The following is a 26,895-nucleotide window of genomic DNA, read 5'->3' on the forward strand; positions in this document are numbered from 1 at the left end:
TAAGGTGCACTGGACATCAGCGTTCAGGTGAAACACAACTCTTTTGATCCATCTGATTGTAGAAAAGATGTTGATGCCTTGACCAGTAATAAGATGGATGAGTTTTAACAAACTGGAGGTTAAATATAAAGATTAACCAAACAAATTGAATATGCAGGTCTTCTTGGCTGTTATGTGTAACTTCTCCAGATAAAGCATTTCAATCTGCCCAGGATGGGACAAGGTGGCCATTTTCTTTAAAGATAAAGGCCCCGGACAGGCGGGCCAAAAGCGGCAGGCCACCGCCGATACTTGGGTTCTGGAACGCCCAGTATCCTCTTGCTCTGAAACACTAGCAGGTGACGGTGGTAGCATCATGGCAGCATACCATCCACACGTGTGTCGCCATGAGGATGTAAGCAATGCGCACTGTACATATGTCACTGCACGTCACACCAATGGCACACTCATGACGTTCACACTGCATCAGAAAAAGAACCTGTTTCTTCCAGGTTCTTTTGGGGGCGGAGGGATGCCGTGCAGTTTGGCTGCTGCAGCGTCCCTTTGGGGGAAACCAGACACCTCCAGCCTGCCCTGATGGGGAGGTATGTACCAGGCCAAAGATCACAAGCTAGACCTTGCTTGGCTCCTGAATGACCATATAGCAGACCATAACCAAGGTGCCTTGCCCAATTTAAGCAAGTGTGCCAGTGCCAATTATCTCTGCTTTGGGACAGGTTCAGACCTAGAACTATGTCACATTGTGTTTACATCAAAACTGGACTCCAGAAGACTTCATCCTCTCTCATTTTGGGATCTGTACTCTGATGGGAAAGCTAGAATTATCTGCCAGAGAGCAGCAGTGCTCTCCTATTTTCCTATCTTCCAGTCAGTAAGCATCCAAGTTGAGGGTTATCTTACAAGAACAGTAAATCAGTAAATTCAATCCAGAGATGTGTCCAGAGGAGTCAGGGTTTTCTACAGGACAAGTGAGTTGCAGTGCAATTGAAATACTGGTTGAATCTCTCTCATTCTGAAAATATTTCAAAAACCAAAATATTCTAAAAACCAAAACTTTTTTTCCTGAGTGGCTGACATAGTGACATCTTTGCTTTCTGATGGTTCAATGTACACAAACTTTCTTTCATGCACAGAATTATTTTAAAATATTGTATAAAATTTCTTTCAGCCTATATGTATAAATGTATATATGAAACATAAGTGTTTTTAGCCTTGGATCACATCTCCAAGATCACAGAGTCATAGAATTGTAGAGTTGGAAGAGACCACAAGTGTCATCTAATCCAAGGCCCTGAAGTGCAAGAAGACACAATCAAAGCATTCCTGATAGACTGGCATCCAGACTCTGTTTAAAACCATTCAAAAATGAGACTCCACCACTTTCAGAGGCAGCACATTTCATTGTTGAACAGCTCTTACTGTCAGGGTCTTTCTACTTGTTACCCAAAATGCTAGGGTCCTGGAAGGGCACCCATAATTGTATTCAAAGGAGGAATACATTTAGCGCAATAGGAAACTGTGAGAGGCCTCTGGGTAATGTTTAAACCAGGGTTCAGTATATTGGTTCCAAACCGAGAACTCTAGACAGCAGATTCCAAATCAGTTCAGTTTGTTAATTTAGAGGAATTCAACATTGATGCAAGACATGCACACACAACAACAACTAAGATACAAAAGGTGGTAGTGGAGATTGACTTGTGGGTGGCAGAGGGGAATACTATACCAGTTCCAGAAGTCAAGTTCTGATTGGGAGAAGGCTGTGAACATTGCCTAGAAATGTGAGGCCAGACAGCCATACTGAGGAGTCAAGCTAAACTCTGGAAGAGTGCCTGCCTGATTCTAAACTAGATTGAATCAAAAATGTCCAAACAGACATATTTATAGGGTAAAATGTATCCTGTAGCAGTTTCTCAGGAGTTTAAGTGGATAATCCAGAAGGTAGAATGGCCAGAGATGGGTGGAAATGACAGGCATACAAAGAGGTGCCATCTCCAGAAGGAAATGCCCTTTGATTTCCAACCTTCTGGCAATTACTCAGTGCAGCACCCACTATCACAGTTCAATGTGAAGGGATTATGCAGGTTCCTGTCTCAATAGTCCAGTTTTGCCTGCATGCCCCAGGGCTTCCAAACTGAGCCTTCTTGATCTTATTTGGGCAGGCTACTTATTCGCAACGGGAGCCCTTTGTGGCTACATGATCAAAACATTCCTTATAATATTAAACTAATATAAAAGGAGAACTAAGGGTGATGGAGGGCTGGTCCTTGGGGTAACAAAAGGTTTTGTTTTCTTTGTTTTCTTCTCGTCTGAATCCATTGCTCCAGATAGTATTAGCAACAAAAAAGGACCTGACATCTATGTGGAAGAAGAGGCTCACCACCTTATCCTGATGCACTTCCCATCTTTAAACCCTTTCTCCTTCTTGGCTTACTTCACAATCAGTCTTGCACTAGAAACCAGCTTTAAACAGGATGAGTCATGAGTTGAGGTGGGAGAGGAGATAATTGGAGTATGCTCCCGCATGTAGTACTCTGAGTATAATATATATATATATATATATATATATATATATATATATATATGGTTGTTAGAGACCAGCAATATTATTACATGGGGCTTCGAAATCATGATTACAGCCAGGGGGAAAAAGTTGCTTTGATGATACCTATCACACAAGGATGCCTCTGACCCATAGCTGTTGTATTCATGAAATGCAGTGAGGGCATCTCATTCATTGACAGGGATATCTGTCAATGATTATTATTATTATTATTATTATTATTATTATTAACCTTTATTTATAAAGCGCTGTAAATTTACACAGCGCTGTACAGACAATCTTTTTAATTAGACGGTTCCCTGCCCTAAGGCTTACAATCTAAAAAGACACGACACAAAAAGAGAAGGGGAAGGGGATGAGGGCCACCAGCTCTTCTCTACCTCCGAGGCCTGGATCAGGGGAGATGGACTGGAGGGAGGACATAGCAATACAAGAAATGATTCAATAAAACAGGCAACAAAGGAACATCAAATAGCAAGTGACAATTATGCAATGCCTGGGAACGCTTCTCTGAACAGGATGGTCCTCAACTCTGTTTTGAAGCTGGTTAAAGAAGTGATGGCTCTTGCTTGTGGGGGAAGAAGGTTCCAGGAGTGAGGGGCAGCGAGTGAAAAGGGGTGAATTCGAGATGGGGCAGAGGAAATCATGGGCTGGGACAGCAGACCTTGACTACCAGAATGGAGGGCCCTAGTGAGGAGAAAGAAGGTCTGATAAGTAAGGAGGGGCCAGTCCATGGAGGGCTTTAAATGTCAACAGCAGGAGCTTGTACTGAATGCGGAAAGGGAGGGGGAGCCAGTGAAGGGATGCCAGCACAGGAGAGATGTGGTCAGAGCGGTGGGCGGATGTGATAATGCGTGCAGCTGAATGCTGGACAGAGATTAAAGGACGGAGGTGAGAAAGAGGAAGCCCAGGCAGGAGAACATTACAATAATCAAGTCGTGAGATCACTAGGGCATGGGCCAGGATCTTGGCAGAAGAGGCGGAGAGATAAGGTCAGATTTTAGCAATATTGTATGGTAAGAATCGGCAAGCCTTGGCTGTGGTCTGGATCTGCAGGATACACGACAGAGAAGAATCAAAGATAAAACCAAGACTGCGGGCTTGCTGGACTGGTTGAATAGAAATGTTTTCCACAGAGACAGAAAAGGAGTGTTGAAGGGTGGGCTTAGGGGGAAAGACAATGATCTTCCAGTCACACTAGGCCCTGGGTACAAATGAGATGCCCTCACTGCCAGGGCAGTTGTGATACTGGCAGCCATGTGGTTTCAGTGTCCCCTCCACTCCCTCTCCCCCCCCCCCCCCCGACTCACTATAAGCATCAGCTTATGTAGAATGGAGAAAGTTATAGCGAAGGGAATTCAGGTTATAGGAATGAATAGTCCACCTAAGCATATTTTTCAAGTAGTGTTTATGAAGTCACACTTTCCGGAAGCCAATGGTAAACCCCCTCTAAACCAATTTTGCCAAGAAAACCACACCATATAGTTGCCAGAAGTTGGAAATGATTTGAAGGCAGACAACAAGAACAGAATGTGTTCCTTTGTGATGTATTTGGGCACTAGCGACTGATATACTTCTTGTGAAAATAATTGAGTGCTTGCATGAAGATCAGTGTTCCAAAATACAGATCAGTGGCAGCAATGGCTCTTTAGGCTGAACCTACCTAAACTATATACTTTTCTCCAGAGACTTCTCCAGCAACTTTCCATGAAATGAATCTTGAAGCTTCCTATGTCTTTAATGAGTTGGAGGTGAAGAACTGAGAAGACATAATATGAGTACTGATTGAGCACGTCATGTGCTGACTAAGTTGTATATTGAGGCTATCATAGTTGGGCCACATCAAGAGAAAACATAAATCATTAGAAAAGGCAATGATGATAGAAAAGGTAGAAGGCAGCAGAAAGAGGGGAAGACCACATGCCAGATGGCTAGATTCAATCAGAGAGGCCACAGGCCTGAGCAGAGCAGTGGAGGACAAGGGGCCTTGGAGGTATTTCATTCATGGGATCCCTATGAGTCAAGGTCAACTCAAAGGCAGTTAACAACAACTCTTCTCTGCTGCATTATCTTAGTCCAAATGGTTAAAGGATGGATCCTCTTCACCTCCAAATATTCTAAATCAAGACCATCTAGAAAAATATATCACACATTTGGCACAGGGGGTCCATTTTGTGTTCTTAGCAGTGTCTGAGAATGCCTGGAAGTGTGCAAATGGAAATGTGAACTTGCTGTCACAACAATTTGGGGGGAAAGTGTTGAGATGAACCAGTGTTAAGAACAGAGACCGCTTAGTGGTATCAAAACTACATTTAGGAATGGGGAGTGTTACAAACCACATGGGTACACACAGTGGAACATGCAGTGGTATCAGTGCTATATTTGGGGACGTGGTTCATGTAAAGCATCTATCAATAATAAATGCTGAATTAGCAGATGTGACCTCCAAATGCACAAAAACCCAATAGCAACAACTCTCGCTAAAGTCATTTTTATTCATGCCCTTGGGGTCTGGTGTTTGAACCACGGGTGGCTGGGGAGGTCTCACAGGTTGACAGCTGTGACCCCAGCTAAACCTGTGCCAGGTTCTTCCTCCCTTCATTTATCAGACCCCAGGTCTCAAACAGTGAATGAGGTTTTAGATCAATAAAGATGGCCCTTGTTTAACCACAAATGTTGTGTGTGGTCTCATTATTCCATGTTGGTCAACAAAGAGCTTTCTTGATGGCTGCTCCTAAGTTATGGTGCTCCCTCTCAAGAGCTCCTCTTTTGGACCCTCTCTGCTCTCTTTCTGCTGCCAGAGCAACCCTTTTTATTTAAACAGGCCTTCAGCTTTTAACTGGTTGGGACAGAGTCCCATTCAATATATTTTTAAATATGTTGAATTTTTAAAAATCATTTAATGGTTTAATTTGATTCATTGTTTAACAGTTTTAAAACCTTTGTACTGTACAGGTTGAGTCTCCCTTATCCTGAATGCTTTGGATCAGGGGTGTTTTGGATTTCAGATATTGTTGGATTCTGGAATACCTGTATTCGCATATATGTAAATAATGAGATATCTTGGAGATGTGATCCAAGTCTACACATAAAATTGATTTATGTTTCATATACATCCTATAGACATAGCCTAGAGGTCCTCTGATACAGTATTTCAAATAAATTTGTGTTTACACTGAACCATTAGAAAGCAAAAATGCCACTATCTTAGCCATACATGAAAAGGTTTTGGTTTTTGGAATATTTAAGAATTCCAGATACGGTAAACTCAACCTGTATATTGTTTTAGCTGTTTTGGTTTAACATATTGCAAACCATTTGAGTCCCATATTAGGAAAAGGTGGGATATTAAATAAAATAAATCAATAAATAAATAACTTCCACTTCGTCTCCCTATCCCCCACACTTTGCCATTTGCACATTGTGATTGTGATGAAATTGGTGATGTTTCTGCTGAGGCACACTCCTAAAGCTTTCAGTGATGCATCAATCTTAGTAGAAAGCAAGGGGAAAGAGGAAGGGAGTTTCATGGGAGACACTTGACTTTTCTTGGGAGCCACTTTTCTCTTAAAGGAGGAGGAGATTCAGCACAAAATAAGGGAAGAGAAAATATTATGTGCATTTGTGTTAGATACCAAAAAAATGACAGGAGGAGACATAAAACCCAAAGCAACCAACCATTTCCCCATCAGAACTCCAAAACTTCATGTAGCCAAGTGAACTTTCCATATATTTCTTTTATTTGTCTCAAATCAAGGATATTGAGATGTAATAAGAATAGCCAAAGCTTAGAAAGTGATGTTCTTTAATGGTCCTCCACTACTCAGAAGATGGAGGCAAAATGATGCAATCAATGTGGAATAATCCTTCTCAGATACGCAGAACAAAAGGCAAGGCTGGCAGTTCAGTTCTAGAATGAACAGTTGTAGATTCCCAAGGAGATGGGAGCAAAGGGATCCAGCAGCTGAGGTGAGTTGCCAAACTCTATCTTTTAGATCGCCTGGCTCTCCAAATAACCTCTGTCTAAAAAAACGATGAGATTTCCCATGGTCTTAAAAGATATGATATAAAGCACAGTAAAGGAAAAAATATTCTAGAAGGAAAGAGCATTTCCAGTGAATATCAAGTTTCTGGTGAGTCCCTACAGAGCAGGTCCTGGAAAAAGAGCAGGTTATTGGTGCTTGTTAACCCTTTTCTTAATAGCTTCTTCAACCTAATTATGGGGAAGTCTTTTCCATGGTTAACCTTTTATTTCAGCATTTTCTAAATGACCTCTCTGCAGATTTAAAAGGAAATTTTCAAATTTAAAAGGAATTTAACAAGAACTGCAATAGATCTGTTTTATAAGGAGGAGCAGTAACACTTTCCAGGTTACTTAAGGTATGTTTTCAAATGTTATGGTAATAAAAGAATGAGACGGTGACAGCATAGCAAGGTTTCTTTTCAGATTCACAGCTTCAAGTTTAAGCATTAATCTCAGAACAAAATATCCAGTGCAATGTGAGAAGTATTTTTTCAAGAAGAGTGTTTAAAAGCATCTTAGGTTAATATGAGGTGGAGGTGAGTCCTTAGAAGTCGGTTCTATAGAAAGAAAGAAAGTGGAACATTTTATTTCACCATTTTCTAAATGACCTCTCTGCAGATTTCAAAGGAAATTTTCAGATTTAAAAAGAACTGCAAACACCTCTGTTTTATAAGATGGAGCAGTAACTCCTTCCAAATTGAGGTATGTTTTTAATTGTCATTGATATAGAAGAATGAAATGATGATAGTATGACAATGTTTCTTTACAGGAAATGCCATGGCTTGAAAAAGTATAAAGAGAGTGACAGCTTCAACTTAATTAAGCAAAAAACTTAATTAAGTGCAATGTCCAGTGCAATGTTGGAAGCGTAATATATATTTATTTTTCACAAGAGTGCTTAAATATCATAAGTTAATATAAGGCGGAAGTGAGTCCTTGGAAGTAATTTCTGTAGAAAGAAATAGAGTGGAATTGTTCAGTGTCCCAAGGCCTGAAAATATCTACAGTGGTTAAACAGTTTAAGATAACCTTTGTGACTTTGCAAGTTCAACAGGGACCCAAGTTAATAAAGTGAGTTTAAGCAATGCAAGCGAGTATCAAAAAGCCCAGAGCAAGGCAAGGAACCGAACAGAAGATTGTTCCAAAAAGAGGAGAATGAGAAACATAACCAGAGATGAACCTCATAAACCTGCGTCTGAAGAGGTAGGCTCAACTCTACGAATATTCATGGTACCGACTTCTATCTTTCAGTTAGTCTCAAAGGTACTGCAATATCCCTTTGCATTCAGAAACCTGGAAGATCTTTATGATGCCTCCATTGCTAAGGAAAACAGACTCAGAGTCACTTCTTCTGGCTGTTGAAATTGTTTTGATAATTTTTGTGAGCTCTTGTATTCTGAAAGGTAATTTTCTGTGTCCATTCTCTAAAGAAGTTATCACCTGGCATAACTGATCTCCATTTAATAAACACCTAAGCAGGAAAGAGATTACAGCCTTGAGCAGAACATACAAGATAAATGCAGCTTTTGTAAGCCTCTCCAGGCCTCTTTAAAGCACAGATTTGCATCTCCTCCAGGAGAGGAACTGAGTAAGTACTTACCAACTCTAAAAGTCAAACTAGATGAAACTGAAGCTAAATGTCTGCACTGGAATAACTACAATAATATGTATGTAAGAAAGAGGCAAACGTGAGCACTTTTCTTGTTTAAAAAAACAAATGCAAAATATAAAGACCACAGCTACACTGGTACGCTCTCCACATTTCATATGTTATTTATCTAATATTAGGAGAACTGAAACAAAAGAAAGCTCAGTGGATCAAATATTAACACTGGCAGAACGACAGAGGTTAAATGACATGAAGAATAAACTGGATCAGCAAAGAAGTTCTGCTCCTTTAAAATACACAACACTATATCAAGGAAGTCAGGTGAGATTTAAGAGATGTAGTTCTAGAACAAAAAGTTATATACTACAAAGAGATTTAAACATAACAATCCATCAGATGTAGTAGATATTCTAGTATTTGTAGTTCTATATACTCTGTATTGCCTGACTCTCCAAATAACATTTAACTAGGAGAGAGATGAAAGTTCCTGTCAATGTTAAGAAAAGCACAAACATGCACCAAAGTATCTGAAAAGAGGTATAAAACAGACCTTCCCTCAAAAAGAGAAATGTGAACAGCATTTCCAAGGAACATCTCCAATATTTTGGTAAGTCTATGAGAGGTAGGTCCCTTTATTGGGAAGAGAACGGGTTCTTATTTCCCTTCATTTTACATTTCACTTGTGCCTGGCTCAGAGAAATAATTATTATGGTTAAAAGGTTACACCATCTTTTTACAAATGACCTCTTTGTGGATCTGAAAGGAAATTTTCAGGTCAAGAAGAAGTGGAATCCTATGAAGAGAGAGAGAGAAAGATACATCTTTAAGGTAAATTTTCATCTGCAATAATCTTAGAAGAACACAGAATTTGACCAGATCATTTTTACTTGCAGGGATTGGCTTAGTTTAAAAAGGATAAAGAAATCTGCTGTTAAGTATAAACATGATTAATAATGCAATCAGCTTCTAATATAAAATCTGGAGCAATATAAGATACACAACATATTTCTTCAACAAAGGATCGTAAAGCACCATAAGTGAATATTCCCATCATGGAGGTGAGTCCGTAGGAAGGAAGGGAAAAGGAAAAAGGTTCCTGATTAATTTTCCTTGATGATCGGCAGGTTCAAAATCTTATGTACCCCAAATCCTGGTTAATCTTTTTAAGAGCGTTCCAAAAGAGGAGAATGAGAAACATTATAGATGAACTTCAGAAACTTAGAAGAAGGTCTTTATGGCGTATGGATTGCGAAGGAAAACAGGTACATGGTCACTTTTTCTGGCTGTTTGCTGAAATGGTTTTGATAATTTAAGTGACGTCTTTCTCTCTGAGAAGGTAATTGTTTCTGTTTTTAAAAAAGTCATAGCCAATTCCTTCCCTAAAAATGTTATCACCAGACATGGATGCTCTTCATTTAATAAACAGGAAAGGGTTTACAATCTTGTATACAAGACACAAAATAAATGCTGCTTTTGTATGTCTCTCCAGCCATGGATATAGCAAATATTCACAGCTCAACCAGGAGAGGAACGGAGTAAGTAACTATTGACCTCCAAAAGCAAACTCTATGGAAGTGAAGCTAAATTTGTGAGCTGCAATAACTACAACAGGGAATAGGTGAGAAAAAGGAAGGTATGAGAACTTTTAGTGTTTTAATAATATTTAAAGATCTCATCTACAGAGACAGTCTTTATATTTTTCATTGTTATTTATCTAATCTTGGAAGAATTGCAACAGGAAAGTTCAATGGATGATACATTACCATAGGTTGAAGAACAGAAGCCAAATGATTTAAAGAGTATCAGCTGAAAAAAGTTGTTTTTCATTTAAAATGCACAATATTATAGCAAAGTTGTCAGGTGAGATTTAAAAGACGTAGCTCTTGAACAAACGGTTGTATGCTTTGGAGACACTTAAACACAACAATCCAGCAGAAGTGGTGCACATTGCAGTATTTCTAGTTCTATGTGCTCTGTTTCGCCTGGCTCTCTAAATAACATTTGAGTAGGAAAAGGATGGAAGTTCAAGACATGAACCAAAATACGTGACACAAGGTAAAGAGCTCATCTTCCTTCAAGAATGGAAAAGTGAAAAGCATTTCCACAAAACATCTCCATCACTTTGGTAAGTCCCTAAAAGGTAGGTTCCTTTATTAGGAAGAGAACAGATTCCTGCTTTTCCTTCACTTGTCAGTCGCTTAGAGCCAGGAATTGGGAAATATTTATTACAGTTAAAGAGTGACACCATCTTTTTATAAATGAGCTCTTTGTAGATTCCAAAGAAACATTTCAGGTTAAGAAGAAATGGAATCCTTCTCTTCTCTGAAGAAAGAAAGCTACATCTTTAAGGTAAATTTTCAGTTGCAATAAACAGAAGAATATACATTTTGACAAGAGCATTTTTATTTGCAGGGATTACTTTAGTTTAAAAGGGATAAATCAATCTACTGTGAAGCATAAACATGATTCAGAAAGTAATCAATGTTTAATAAAAGGTATGGAGTAAATATAAGATGCACAACGTATTTCTTCAAAGATGGAGCGTTAAGCATTGTAAATGGATTTCCCCATCATAAAGGTGAGTCTGTAGGAAGAGAGGAAAAAGGAGAAAGATTTCTGGTTCATATTCCCTGATGATTGGCAGGTTCAAAATACTATGTACCGAAAATAGTGGTTAACCATTTTTAAAAGCATATTTGTGACTTCTCTGCACATTTAATAAGAAATTATCCAATACAAGGTACAGAAGTCATCTTCCTTCAAGAAAAGAAAAGTGAGAAGCATTTCCAATGAACACCTCCAACATTTTGGTAAGTCCCTAAAAGGTAGGTCCCTTGATTTGGAAGAGAACAGGTTCCTGGTTTTCCTGACTTGACAGCATCTTGCAACTAAGCAACGAGAAATATTTTATGGTTAAAGGGCTATGTCCTCATTTTGTAAATAACGTCTTTGTTGATCTGAAAGTATTTTTCAGGCTAAGAAGTGGAATCCCTCTGTTTTCTGAAGAGAAAGAGAGAGAGAGATCTTTAAGGTACATTTTCATCTGCAATAAACAGAAGTATATAGAATTGGACAAGACCATTTTTACTTGCAGGGATTAGCTTAGTTAATGAAGGATAAAGAAATCTACTGTAAAGGATGAATACGGTTGAAAAGGCAGTCAGCGCTTTAATACAAGTTTCAAGTAATATAAGATGCAAAACATGTTTCTTTAAAATGGAGTGTAAAGCATCATAAATTAACATTCCCATCATGGAGGTGAGTCCTTAGGAAGAAAAGACAGGAAAAGATTTCTTGATGTTGATGCCGATTCAAAATCCTATGTTCCCAAAATACTGCTCAACTTTTTTAAAGAACGTATATGTGATTTCTCTCCTAATTTAATAGGAAGGCGAACTTTCCGGAGTCAATGTTCAGAGCTGTTCACCAAAGCATCAGTTTAAAGAAGGCTATACATCCTCACTTCCATGTGTCTTCTCACAATGTTTTTCTTCACAGGAGCCAGCAAGGAGCACAGTACAAGAAATGGCGGGTTAAGACGGAGCATGGGGGTGCACTTGCGCTTGGCTCTTGCTCATGGCATGCCCAGGCTAGTGCTGACTGCCACTTTTGGGGTCGGGAAGGAATTTTCCTCCAGGGCGGATTGGCCTGAGATCCTGGAGGTTTTTCGCCTTCCCCTGGGCACTGAGCAGGAGTCACTTTGGGAGGTTACTTGGCATATTCAGTTCAGTAAATAATATCATTTAAAGAAGGCAATATATATTAAATGAGAAGGAAGAGTATCAGGGGGCACTTGTGTATGGCTCTTGCTCATGGCATGCCCAGGCTAGTGCTGACTGCCACTTTTGGGGTCGGGAAGGAATTTTCCTCCAGGGCAGATTGGCCTGAGATCCTGGAGGTTTTTTGCCTTCCCCTGGGCACTGAGCAGGAGTCACTTTGGGAGGTTAATTGGCACATGCAGATCAATTTTCAAAAAGCATAATAGTCAAAATATTAAAACTAATAAAGATAAACCAGCATAAATAAAAATAAGAGATAATAAAAGAAAAATAAATGTATTGATAAAAAACTACTTCTTGTTTCCTTTGCCTTTTTCACTGATATGTTAAGTACACTTCTATTACCTGCTGTTGCATGGATTCTATGCCAACATAGCTATCTGCCAGATAGCTAGGGATATGGGATTACATTTTAGACATTTTGATTGTGTCAGCCTCATGGTTTCAGTTTTAAATTCTGGATCTAATTGTTGGTGAAACAGACCTCTCAGCCACAATTGATTTTAGGTCTTGAAGCACCTTTGAGGCTAACAGAAAGAAAGATGTTGGCAGCATGAGCTTTCGTAGACTTCAATCTACTTCCTCAGATGTTCTGTGACTAAGAGACTAACATAGCTATATCTCTGAATAGGTTTTAGGTGTTAGAAATGCAATACACACTTGCTTAAAAGCAGATTGCAACTGACCATATATATCTGAAGAAGTTAGGATTGAAATATAAGACTACTTACCCAAAGAGTTGATTCCACTGAAATAAACAGGGTTTTGGAGTAAATGAATAGGATTGGGTATATATGGTCCACATTGAGAATTAAAGTTTGCTACACAAGTCAATGAAAACACTTTGAAAGAAGTAGACTGAAATCCCACTCTTTGTGTGCACAAAAGGACAACAGTGTGAGGGTATCCAGACTATACAATTATAGTGTGGATAAGGGGATCTGAGGTACACTGAACATCATTTTTCAGGTGGCACACAATTCTGTCTATCCATCAGATTTCAGAGAAGATATTGATGCCTTAATCAGTAATAAGATGGATGAGATTTAACAAACTGAAGCTTAAATAAAAAAGATTAACCAAACAAACTGAACATACAAGGTAGTGCATGTCACTTTTCCAATACAGCATTTCAATCTGTCCAGAATGGGACAAGGTGGGCACTCTCTTTGAAGGTAAAGGTCACAAGCTAGACTTTGCATTGCTCCTGAAAGTCCATATAGCAGACCATGGTCAAGGTGCCTTGTCCAGCTGAGGCAAGTGTGCCAATGCCAATGATCTTTGCTTTGGGACAAATTCAGGCCTAGTGTGATGGAGGGTGAAACAAATGGGTGGTTGTCAGTCGGTCCAGGAGTAGTTATAACAAGTCAGCATTAAAGACACCAGAAGCCATCAAGGAGTAAACAAAGCTGTCAAACCAAAGCTAGTGCAAAATCGAAGAGTCACAACTACAGTCAGTCAGTCAACATAAGACAGCTGTGAACAACAAAGACATTGGCGATTGCTGGAAGAACTATGGGCATTTCCTTTAATAACACCAGCTTCCGAAATCATCAGCATCTCTTACGTTACAGCTTTTGGGATCAGTCTTTAATGTTCATTACTCAGCAAAGGATAGTGGTGTGTATTCAGCATCCTCAGCCTCTGCAACCTCCTGATGGGGAGCAGGGACCCCTACTACCTCCAGCCCAGCTCTTGGGACCTTCACTATCAGGAGTAGCGGATTCCTGGCAAGCTGCCTCTTCCTTCTCCTCTTCTCCTGAATTGTACAGAGAGTGAGTTATGACACACTTGAACTTCAGGAAAGATGTCCAAGTACCTCCCCAGACTATAGAAATCAGGATGCTGAAGAATGGAGCCATGACATTTGAACTGGCTTCATACCAGTAGATTGGTATAATATAGACACAGTAAAAGTAGCTGTACCTACTGTCAGGTAGGCTGTTTCATGTGGCAGATACCTGGAGAGAAACTAAAAGTATCAAAAGGAAAGCTGTATAGGTACAGCCATTTTGCTAGTCTGGTTACTCCAAGTGTGGCAGATGTTATCACCACTGAGAAGAAAAGATTCAACTGCCAGTCTAGTTGACTTTTGTATATGGAATGAGAGGGGGCACTTTTCTGTCTCTCTCCTCAAAAAGAAAACGCTCTTCTGCTAGCTCTTTAAAACAATATTTACATCCCTACCCATTCTGTACAGGGAAAAATGTGTTATCTGCTACTAAGAGGAAGGCAACAGAGAGGGGAGCAAAATCCTCATCACCTTATTCTGATGCACTTCCTTTCTTTAAACCCTTCTCCTTGTTGTCTTACTTCACTATCAGACTTGTACTAGGGAAACTAGCTTAAAACAAGACTAGTGAAGAGTTGAGGTGGGAGAGGAGAGGATTTGACTAGGTTCCACCATTCGGGACCTCTGGTACATGTGTGTGTGTACATCTGGTTTGATTGTCAGAGACTCACAAGATTCTTACACATGATTTTTATACCGTGATTACAGCCAGAAAAAAACAACCCTGTTTTGATTATACTTATCACATGACAACACCTCTGACCCATAGCTGCTGTGTTCCTTAAAGTGGTTAGGTATTCCTTTTTATTGAGGAGGAAACCCATCAATGACCACCCAATCATACAAGTCCTCAGGTACAAAATGTTGCTGCCAGGGCAGTTGTGATATTGGCAGTCAGGATGTCTCATCTGGAATATTGTGTCCAGTTCTGGGCACCATAACTCAAGAAAGTTATTGACAAGCTGGAGTTAGTCCAGAGGAGGACAATCCATTTGGTAAAAGGTCTGGAAACCATGCTCTGTGAGGAGAAACTTAGGGAGCTGGGTAAGTTTAGCCTGGAGCAAAAAGGTTTAGAGGTGACATGATAGCCATGTTTAAATTTTTGAAGAGATGTCATACGGAGGATGGAGAAAACTTGTTTTCTGCTGCTCCAGAGACTAGAGCAGAGCAATGGATTCACACTGCAGGAAAAGAGTTTCCACCTTAAAATTAGGAAGAACTTTCTGATGGGAAGAACTGTTTGACGGCGGAACACACGGCCTCTGAATATGGCAGTCTCTTCTTCTGTGGAGGTTTTTAAACAGAGGTTGGATGGCCATCTGTCAAGAGTGCTTTGCTTGTGGTCCAAAGTTTGGAAAAAGAACCTTAAATTTACAAAATGCAAAGAGTTAAAAATAAATGACTATAAAATCTTCTATAGGTGGTGCTTAATGCCAGAAAAATGAGCAAGAAAGAATCAAGAAATAACTGCTGGAAATGTGGAAAAGATAGTGGCGGTTTACAGACCGCCCCTTTGAGGCGGCCTGTACCCGTTCCTTTCCCTGACAGATCGGGGCCTCAGCTGCCACAATGGCAGCCCTGAGACCCTGATCCGCCACTTTTCCAGGCTGCAGGCTTGGAAAGGGGGTGTCCTTGGGGCTTCATGCTTCACTCGGCTCCTTTCTCCTTTGTGTCACTGGCGCAGCTGTGTAAAGGCTGCACCAGCGATACAAACCCAGGAAGAAGCTCTGAAGTGGCACTAGGACTTCATGTATGCGCCGCTCCATTTGGAGGCTTCGGGGCCGTGACGCCCTAATGGTGGTGCCCATGTAGAATGGGCGCCACCATTTTGTAAGTACTGTGTACGTACTAAGGTTGGGGGCGTCTGAAAGAGACACCCCTGGGCAACCGTAGTACGTACACAGAACGTACTAAAAGGCCCATCTGGAAAGGGCCATCGTTACTTTCTGTCATATGTGGTGGCAATGTAAAGGCAGGAAATTTTGGAAAGTGATACATAAACAAAGAATGGAAACATTAAAAATCAACTTTACATTATCTCCAAAATTCTATCTTCTAAACATCAAGACCGGACTCCAGAAAACTCCATCATATATAATCCTGAGATCTGTACTCTGGAGAGGGACTTAGAATTATCTGACACAAAACAACAGTGTTCCCCCATTTTCCTATGCTCCAGTTAGCAAGCACCCTGGGAAGCAGGGGGTTACATTGCAAGTCAGTCACAGACATGATAGAGAGCAAAACAAATGGGTGGTTGTCAGCCACTCAAGCAGTAGTTATAACAAGTCAGCAGTCAGAAACCACCAAAGGGTAAAGAAAACTGTGAAAGCAAAGCCATTCCAAGGTTGAGGAAAGATAAATGCCAGTGCAAAGTCAATGACCCCGAAAAGATGGTTGTCAACAACAAAGACACTGGGGGCTGCTAGGAGAAGTATGGCCAACTCCCTCCTCATCACCAGGTGCCTCATTAATCAGATTCTCCCACTTAACAGCTGCTGAGACCAATGTTTATCTGTCCATCACTCAGCAAAGGACAGTGGTGTCCTTCAGCACATTCAGCCCCTGCCTCCTCCTGCTGAGGAGCAGGAACCCCGACTACTTAAGCTCTGGCTCCTACGACCTTCATTATTAGGAGCGGAAGATTCCTAGAAAACTGCCTCTTCATCTGACTTATTCAGGGGGTGAGTTATAGAATTATAGAATCATAGACTCATAGAGTTGGAAGAGACCACAAGGGCTATCCAGTCCAACCCCTGCCATGCAGGAATTCTCAAACAAACCATAACTGACAGATGACCATCCAGCCTCTGCTTGAAGACCTCCAAGGAAGGAGACAGCCTTGAAGTTCAAAAGAGATGTCCAAGTACCTCACCAAACTACTGACCTCTGGATATTGGAGGATGGAGCCATCACATCTGAACAGATTTCATACCAGTAAAATGGTTCAGTACAGGTGCAGTAAGGGCAGCCCTACCTACTATTACACAGAGATGGTTGTTTCATGTGGCAGATGCCTGGAGGGAAGCTAAAAGGTGTCAAAAGGAAAGGTATATAGACAGTGAGCACAGCCATTTTGCTAGCCTGTTTACTCCAAGTGTGGTAGATATTGTGAGACTTGGATTGCTCTGACCAAAAATCCACAACAACTTAATGTAAAACAAAAAGTTTATTGCAAAGAATAAGGTAGAAGCACCCAGGACCATGTCTTTGCAGAATCTGAGGCACACAAAGGGGAAGCCTTAATTTAAACAGATCACGGACCCCCACCCTTTTTTCCTTTCCCTCCTAGGTTCCTTCAATTCACTCCCCCTCAGCGGAGGTTGAAGCCCTACATCAAAGCAACCCAAATGTAGGCATCATTTGGTCTCCAAACATCCTCTGCCCTGGGAAAGCTATTGATGCCTTAATTGATGACTTGTATCTGTGGAACCTCTCCCAGTCATAAATCTGTCTCAGGGGTGAAGGATTCTTTGCCCTGCTAGCCAGTGTTCTGCTTACGTGATCCATCCGATTATAGATCATGGCCGCAGATGGGCATTTCCCATAATGCCTTTCCAATTGAGTCCTACAGATACATACCTTTATTTAATACATAAATATATTGCTAACACACCCTAAGATATATATATATATATATATATGGCTATGTTCACTCCTAGATAGGATCAGCAGCTTTTGACAGTCTGCCACTCCTAAGATGCCGCATTCAAACATTCCAACACATCATACAACAAAGTAAAGGTTATATGTACAGATCATCAATGTGCATGTAACTAATTACTAACTTAAATGACTTAATCTAAGCTCTTTAACTCATCATGTCAGAACCCTGAATGAATAAATGAATGAAGGGGATTTTTGACAGATATTATCTCATCACCACTGAGAAGAAAAGATCTAAGTGCTAATCTAGTTGACTTTTGTATATGGAATGAAAGGGGGTACTTTTCTGTCATTCCCCTTTAGCAGAAAAAGCTCTTCTGCTAGCTCTTTAAACCAAATGTGTATATATTTACAAATGTACCCATTCTGTACAGGGAGGATGCATATTAACATCTGCTCCAAAGAGGAGGGCAGATGGGAGGGAAGCGAAACCCTCACTGCCTTATTGTGATGCACTTCCCATCTTTAATCCCTTTCTCTTTGTTGGCTTACTTCACTATCAGACTTGCACTACAGAAACCAGCTTAAAACAGGACGAGTCATGAATTGAGGTGGGAGAGGAGATGATTGGAGTATGCTCCCTCATGTATTCCTTTCAGTATACACACACACACACACACACACACACACACACACCTGGTTTTATTGTTAGAGACCAACAAGATTATTACATGGGGCTTCTAAACATGATTACAGGCAGAAAAAAGTGGCTTTTTATGATACTAATCAGACAATGATGCCTCTGACCCATAGTTGCTTTCTTCCTGAAATGCAGTGAGAGCATCTCTTTCATTGACAGGGAAATCTGTCAATGATCTTTCAATCACCCTAGTCCCTGGGTACAAAATGAGATGCCCTCACTGCCGGGGCAGTTGTGATATTGGCAGTCATGTGGGTTCAGTGTCCCTTCCCTCCCTCTGTCCCCTTTCTGCCTCACTGTTCCCAAGGAGGCTGACTGCCTCTATTTATTTGCTGTATGTGGATGTGGTGATTATGAGGGAACCCAGTTTGCCTTCTACAACACTATAATGTGGCGATTATAATGAACCCTAGTTTCCTCCCACCCCCATGTTCACCCCACTTGGATGTGGTGATTGTGAGGCAACCTGTGATGTTTCTGCTATGATGCAGCCATGATTCTTTTAGTGGGGAGTCAAAGGGAGAGAGGGAGAGGAATTTCATGGAAACAGCTTAGTTCCTCTGACGGAAGAAGAAAACTGAATGTACAAAATGGGAAAGAGCAAAAGATAAATAAGGTCCTTTATATAATACTATGCAATCTAAAAACATAGAGCAAAAACAGCTTATTTTCCTGCCAAGACTCCAACACTTCAGCTTTCCAGGTGAGCTTTTTATAGTTGTCATTAATTTACTTCATATTAGAAAATAGGAAAGAAAAGTGTGGTCTAGGTTTGGATGATTCTGCCACTCGCCCGAATCAAAGAACTTGGGATAAATTATGTGAAGGATATAAGGAATACCAGTAAATAAAGAATTTATACTCCATGCTCTCTACACACAAAATATATGATAAGGTTGGCAGTTGAAAGCTAAGACACAGCCTTCCATTCTAGAACAGTGAGTCCGACAGTTTGAAAAGAGGTGGCATCAGAGCAGTTCAGCAGATGGGATGAGATATTTCAGTATTTCCATTTGCCAGGCTTTCCCCAACTTTGCATAGATTTCAAGCTTCTGACCAGCTTCAAAACCCTGCAAACATGTAACAAAATTCTGATGTAAGGTAAAGAACAAGACATGCCTCAAGAAGAGCAAAGTGAAAAGCCTCTCAGCTGGACTTCATCAATTTGGTGGTAAGTCCTTATGGGGTATGCTTTTTAAAGAGGGAAAAATAATATTTAGAAAAATGCTTAAATTGGTTAAATATAGGCACGGTACAGACTGGCGACATAGCATGTACTGAAGATGTGCTAGAGTTGCCTTGGGGTGTCTCTTACAGATGGTGCAGTGCGGGTGTGACGTCTTCGTGTCACATCAGGCCGCTTGTGGCAGCCTAATAGGGGCACCGGAAGGAGCTCTGAAATGGAGCTCCTTCTTGGGGAGCGCTTCGTTCCCACAGCCACAAAATGGCTGCGGGAATGAAGCCGGGGGGAAAGGGGCCAAGCAGCCCCTTTCTCTTCTGGCAGAAGCTCCCCAGGGTGTCCTTTGGCTTGAAGCCCCAAGGACACCCCTTTTCAGGACAAGGGAGCAGCGGCATTTTGCTGCTTCTCCCTGGTCCCGAAAAGCGCCGGATTGGGGCCTTTGGGCTGCCGCTGTGGCTGCCCTGTCCCCAATATGTGGGGCAAAGGGGTGGTCTGTATCCCGCCATAGTTTAGTATAATCGTTTTGCACACTTGAAGGGGAATTTTCCCATTTTAAAAGTACTGTCAATCAATCCATTTTTAGGGGTAAATTGATCTATTTTATACATTTTGAAAGTGAGTGGAACAAAGCAATCCAGAAGTTGCAGTATTTCATGGAGACCAAAATCTATCCCTTACTTTGCCTGGTTTACTAACTATCACAGTACATTCTCAGGGAGACTGGAAGAAAGGAAAGAGGAGCTGAAGTAAATACTTCATTACTTCCTATTGCTAAAGTCTGTCATTTTATTTCTTTGTCTGGCTCTCAACCATATTTTGTCAGTACTGACTCCAGCGGTTAAGTATTAATTCTCCATTCAGAAAGCAAACACTTTGGTTCAGGAAAGAAGAACTGGAGACAAACAGAAGCAATAAGTTGACTCCTACTTTAGGAATAGTCTGGAAAAGTAAAGGTTAGATTCTCATTTTAAAAAAATTAATATCCTTTCAGTTAGTCATTTATTGGAAAGAAAGCAGATAATCGGTCATTGTTCTTTTCCTTCTAGATGTTCTCTTCAAATTATACTGTTTAACATTTGTTTGATCATATATGAACTTCGTTCCAGCTTTGAAATTTTTTTACAATTAAGTTTTTTAAAGCAAGTGAGTTGAAAATGAGTTGGATTTTCACAAGATGTTAAAAAGTAAACCATGAATAATAAGAAAAACATCTCATGTGATGTAAGGAATATCAGTTGTTGAAATGACTCAAGAAGACAGAAGTCTGAAACAACAATGTCAAGGTAGGTCCAACATTTTCTTGATATGTCTTTAGTGACCTCTTTGCAGGTTTGAAAGGGATTAACCTTGTGAAGATCTCTGCCGTTGTCCCATTCTTTGAAGACGGGTGAAAGAGAATCATTACATTTATAATTTGTCAAGTTCAAGAAAATGAATAAGAACAAAAAGTCTCATGAGGTAAGAAATATTACTTCTTTCATGGAAACAGCTTAGTTCCTCTGATGGAAGGAAACACTGAATGTACAAAATGGGAAAGAAGAAAAGATAAATAAGGTAGGTTATATAATAATATGTAATCTAACAACATATAGCCAAAACAGCTTGCCAGGGAAGCTGTCCATATTTCTCATTTATTTCCTTCCTATTAGGGAAAAGGAAAGGAAAGAAAGGTCCTGCCACTCAGACCAGTCACAGAACTTGGGATAAATTATGTGAAGGATATATGGATTACCAGGAAATAAAGAATTTATGCTCCATCCACTCTGCACACAAAATATATGGTAAGGTTGGAAGCGGAAAGGTAAGAAACAGCCTTCCATTCTAGAACAGCAAGTCCGACATTTTAAATAGAGATGGGAACAAGCAATTCAGCAGATGAGATAAAGTATTTGAGTATCTCCAATTCCCAAAGTCCATCCCCTAGATTTCAAGCTACAAAACCCAGCAAACATGTAACAAAATTCTGATATAAGGTAAAGAAGAAGACATGCTTCAAGAAGAGCAAAGCGAAAAGCCTCTCAGCTGAACCTCATCAACATGATGGTAAGTCTTTACAAGGTACGTTTTTTAAAGGGGGAAATCATATTTTGAAGAATACTTAAGCTGGTTAAATATAGTTAAACGTTTATTTCTTAATAATGTATATAATCTTTTTGCACACTTGAAAGGGAATTTGCCCATTTTAAAGAACTGTCAGCCAATCCTTTTGGACATTCGGACAGTGAGTGGAAGAAAGTAATCCAGCAGCTGAACTATTTCATGGTGACCAAAATCTATGCCTTACTTTGCCTGGTTTAGTATCACAAGAAAGGAAAGAGGAGCTCAGGTAAGCACTTCATTGCTTCCAGTTGCTAAAGTCTGTCATTTTATTTCTTTGCCTGGCTCTCTCAACTATATTTTGTCGGTACTGAGTGCATCAGTTAAATATTATTTCTCCATTCAGTAAGCTAATATTTTGGTGCAGGAAGGAACTAGAGACAAACTGAAACAAATAAGTTGACCCCTACTTTAGGAATAGCCTGGAAAAGAAAAGGTTAGATTGAAGCAACCTGGGAAAAGCATATTTAGGAACTTAACAATACATTTATTTTGATTATAGAAGCCATTCAGAGTGAGACAAACTGCAGACAGATGAGTGGTAAGGAATCCATCCCTCCAGTCAATCAGTCTCTTAGGCGGGATACAGATCACCCAAAAGGGTGGTCTGCTGCTGTCCTAGTTTGCTGTGCAAGGGAGCCTCAGTGGACAAACCGCGCGGCTCCCTCACGCAGCAAAAAGAAGCTGCAAATAGCGGCTTTTTTCTAGCGCGGTTGTGACACCACAAGGCACCAATGGCGTACTTGTGGCATCATAAAGGCACTGAGACGTGCAGATGCTAGGCGTCCGTCATGTCAAAATGGCGGTGCCTGTATGTACAGGACGCTGCCATTTTGATGCCCTCGTCACGTGCAAGGGGCAAGGGGTGTTTGAAAGCGCCACCCCTTGCACATGATAGGGGGGCCTCATAGCACCCGTTTAAATCCGCCCTTCGTCCACTTACTAAATGTGTATCTTATTGCATAATGTGTTAAGCAAACGGAAACATCCTTAGAAAACACCCTAAACCCAATGGCATAACTTTTTCCAAAAGAAAGAAGCATGCATGCTGTTTTTAAGGTTAATCTGGAACTCTTCAGCAATTTGAGAAATTGAGTAAAAATGTCCAATAGTGATGAATGCAGAAGATAAAACTCCAGAAGGATAGGTGAGAGAGAAGAGCAGGATCATCCATGACTGGTGAAGAAATAGCCCAAAAGATCAAAAATGGGAAGGATCCATACTAACGGTTAATTAAGAAGAAATTATCTGGACCTTCAAGGAATCAATGCTGAAATCAGGAAACCAGTTCAGTCCCCAGCTGAGGAAGAAGAAATAACATCAAGAATCATAGCTTTATGAATAAGGAATGTTCTTTTTCTATTTAGGTTGTTTCTTTCTGTGGAAGAGAGCATCAGAGCCTTCAAGGCTGTCCTTTGCGCTACAGTACAACCAAGTGAGGGATGGAGATAGGGAATAGGAAATGCCAGTGAGGTGCTTTGTATGGTTCTTGCTCATGGCATGCCCAGACTAGTGCTGACTGCCACTTTTGGGGTCGGGAAGGAATTTTCCTCCAGGACAGATTGGCCTGAGATCCTGGAGGTTTTTCGCCTTCCCCTGGGCACTGAGCAGGAGTCACTTTGGGAGGTTAGTTTCCATATTGAGTTCAGTAAATAATATCATTTAAAGAAGGCAATACAATTAATATATAAATGGGGAGAAGGAATATTAGGGTCCACTTGTGTATGGCTCTTGCTCATGGCTTGCCCAGGCTAGTGCTGACTGCCACTTTTGGAGTCGGGAAGGAATTTTCCTCCAGGGCGGATTGGCCTGAGATCCTGGAGGTTTTTCGCCTTCCCCTGGGCACTGAGCAGGAGTCACTTTGGGAGGTTAGTTTCCATATTGAGTTCAGTAAATAATATCATTTAAAGAAGGCAATACAATTAATATATAAATGGGGAGAAGGAATATTAGGGTCCACTTGTGTATGGCTCTTGCTCATGGCATGCCCAGGCTAGTGCTGACTGCCACTTTTGGAGTCGGGAAGGAATTTTCCTCCAGGGCGGATTGGCCTGAGATCCTGGAGGTTTTTCGCCTTCCCCTGGGCACTGAGCAGGAGTCACTTTGGGAGGTTAATTGGCACATTCAAATCCATTTTAAAAAATCATGGTGAAGATAATAAAAATACTAAATCCAACATAAAGAGAAATAAGAGCTAATACAAGGAAAATAAATTTATTGATTTAAAACTATTTCTCGTTTCCTTTGCCTTTTTCACTAATCTGTTAAGCACAGTGCTATTACCCGCTGTTGCATGGATTCTGGGACAACATGGCTTGCTGTGCCAGCTAGCTAGGTATATGGGCTTATATATTAGAAATCTGGATTGTGTCAGCCTTGTAGTTTAAGCAGTATAATCACTAGGGGAATGTGGGGGAAGAGAGCTGCTCCAGGGGACACCCGAAGTGGGGCTGACACCACTGCAGCAATAAGCTGTGACACTTGCCTGTGTCGCTGTAAAGGTCTGAAGAGATGGGGTGAGTGGAGATAGGCTTTGTGGCCAGGGCTGGGGGTGGGGAAGGAGAGACCCCAGGGTTGTATTAATTTCATTTAGTTTTTTCTTCTTTTAAAATTTCTTTAAAAACATCTCTTCCTATTAAATTTCGACTTTTACCACATGGAGGTATTTACATGTACAGTTGCCCCTCCGTTTTTGCAGACTTTAGATCTGTAACTCTTGCTTATTCCCAAGGAGCACATGGAGGGGGTTAAAATTGGGGGTATACCCAAGGCACACGTCCACAACCACTTACAGCCATAAACCTGCATTCAAGCCTGTGGGGCTTGGATATCTGCGAGTTTCCATTTTTGCGCACGGGTCTGGAATGGATCCCCTACGAAAATGGAGGGCTGACTCCAAATACATTTAGGCTGTGTGTTTGATATTGTCATTTTAAGGTTTTATTTTAATTTTGTTAGTTGCTCATACCACAACAATTGCCATTCCATGCAGTGATATATGGGAATTAGGATTTATAGCAATGGAAAGAGTAATAGCATTTACATTTCTAAACCACTTCATAGTAAACCCACACTTCAGCCCCATACAACAACTGAGGCATTAGCTTACTCTTGTAGAGCTCAAGGCATGGCAACACAAACCTACCACCAGAATGTGTTGCATATTGAAAAATAGCATTAGCTGTTGTATTAGCTGCAGCAGCTTTCAAGAGTGTAGACCAGCATCCAGAGTCCTTAAATGTTACCAATAGCTATTTATAATGACTCACTTGCTCCAGTTGTTGGTGATTTAAGCTGCCATTGATATTTCTGCCTTCTCCTTCCAAACACCATGATTTTAGCTTTTGAAGAATTAACCCCTAGAAATTCTTTTTCGTAATATTCTCCTAGAGTCCTCAAAAGCCTATGCAAGTCCCCCTGTGCATAAGAAAGAAGGATGGCATCATTGACATAGAATAAAATGGGGATATCTTTATCCTTCAAACAAGGCGAGAAAAACATTGCATCTAATAGAGAAGAGATTATATCGTTAATATAGAAATTAAATAAAAAGGGAGCTAACAGGCAGCCTTGACAAACACCCTTATTGACAGGGATGGCTTCTGAGAAACTGCCATTTGAAACTGTAAGCTGCCTTTGGTGCTTCTCAGAGAGTTAGTATATAAAAGAAAAGACTGAAAGATTGCACCTTACATTCCATTTTTAGGCAAATTAGTCAAGCCTCTACTGTCATTCTAGGTTCACAGATTCTCCAGTTAAATGGATTATCTGGAATTGTTTGGGATTTGGGATGGAAATTACTTTGATCACTCGGATAGACCACCTACACCAGGAACATGATAGGATTGTTTGTTTGTTTGTTCAACTCATGTCCTGCCTTTCTCCTGAAATGGGATCCAAGGCAGCTCCAAGGTAACATTCCTGTTGCTCCTTTGGACTTCTCAGTGGAGTTTACTGTCATTTACATTTGGGTTCACATGTCAAGATGCGGCAAAGGCACAGTTTAGAGATGAGTTTACTCATTCTTGAAAAGCCAGTTCCAAAATATGGAGCTATTCAAATCTTGGCCTTTTGGTCTGTGGCATCCCACTGGGTTCCATTTTTGTCTCCTGTGCTCTTTAATATCACATGAAACATCTGAACATGAAGATCTAAGGTGCACTGGACATCAGCGTTCAGGTGAAACACAACTCTTTTGATCCATCTGATTGTAGAAAAGATGTTGATGCCTTGACCAGTAATAAGATGGATGAGTTTTAACAAACTGGAGGTTAAATATAAAGATTAACCAAACAAATTGAATATGCAGGTCTTCTTGGCTGTTATGTGTAACTTCTCCAGATAAAGCATTTCAATCTGCCCAGGATGGGACAAGGTGGCCATTTTCTTTAAAGATAAAGGCCTGGAACAGGCGGGCCAAAAGCGGCAGGCCACCGCCGATACTTGGGTTCTGGAGCGCCCAGTATCCTCCTGCTCCGAAACACTAGCAGGTGACGGTGGTAGCATCATGGCAGCATACCATCCACACGTGTGTCGCCATGAGGATGTAAGCAATGCGCACTGTACATATGTCACTGCACGTCACACCAATGGCACACTCATGACGTTCACACTGCATCAGAAAAAAACCTGTTTCTTCCAGGTTCTTTTGGGGGCGGAGGGATGCCGTGCAGTTTGGCTGCTGCAGCATCCCTTTGGGGGAAACCAGACACCTCCAGCCTGCCCTGATGGGGAGGTATGTACCAGGCCAAAGATCACAAGCTAGACCTTGCTTGGCTCCTGAATGACCATATAGCAGACCATAACCAAGGTGCCTTGCCCAATTTAAGCAAGTGTGCCAGTGCCAATTATCTCTGCTTTGAGACAGGTTCAGACCTAGAACTATGTCACATTGTGTTTACATCAAAACTGGACTCCAGAAGACTTCATCCTATCTCATTTTGGGATCTGTACTCTGATGGGAAAGCTAGAACTATCTGCCAGAGAGCAGCAGTGCTCTCCTATTTTCCTATCTTCCAGTCAGTAAGCATCCAAGTTGAGGGTTATCTTACAAGAACAGTAAATCAGTGAATTCACACCAGAGATGTGTCCAGAGGAGTCAGGGTTTTCTACAGGACAAGTGAGTTGCAGTGCAATTTTAATACTGGTTGAATCTCTCTCATTCTGAAAATATTTCAAAAACCAAAATATTCTAAAAACCAAAACTTTTTTCCTGAGTGGCTGACATAGTGACATCTTTGCTTTCTGATGGTTCAATGTACACAAACTTTCTTTCATGCACAGAATTATTTTAAAATATTGTATAAAATTTCTTTCAGCCTATATGTATAAATGTATATATGAAACATAAGTGTTTTTAGCCTTGGATCACATCTCCAAGATCACAGAGTCATAGAATTGTAGAGTTGGAAGAGACCACAAGTGTCATCTAATCCAAGGCCCTGAAGTGCAAGAAGACACAATCAAAGCATTCCTGATAGACTGGCATCCAGACTCTGTTTAAAACCATTCAAAAATGAGACTCCACCACTTTCAGAGGCAGCACATT

This window comes from Sceloporus occidentalis, unplaced genomic scaffold, assembly GCF_023333645.1.
Source record: "Sceloporus occidentalis isolate IW3139 unplaced genomic scaffold, rSceOcc1.0.p SCAF_1, whole genome shotgun sequence".
NCBI classification, from domain to species: Eukaryota; Metazoa; Chordata; class Lepidosauria; order Squamata; family Phrynosomatidae; genus Sceloporus; species Sceloporus occidentalis.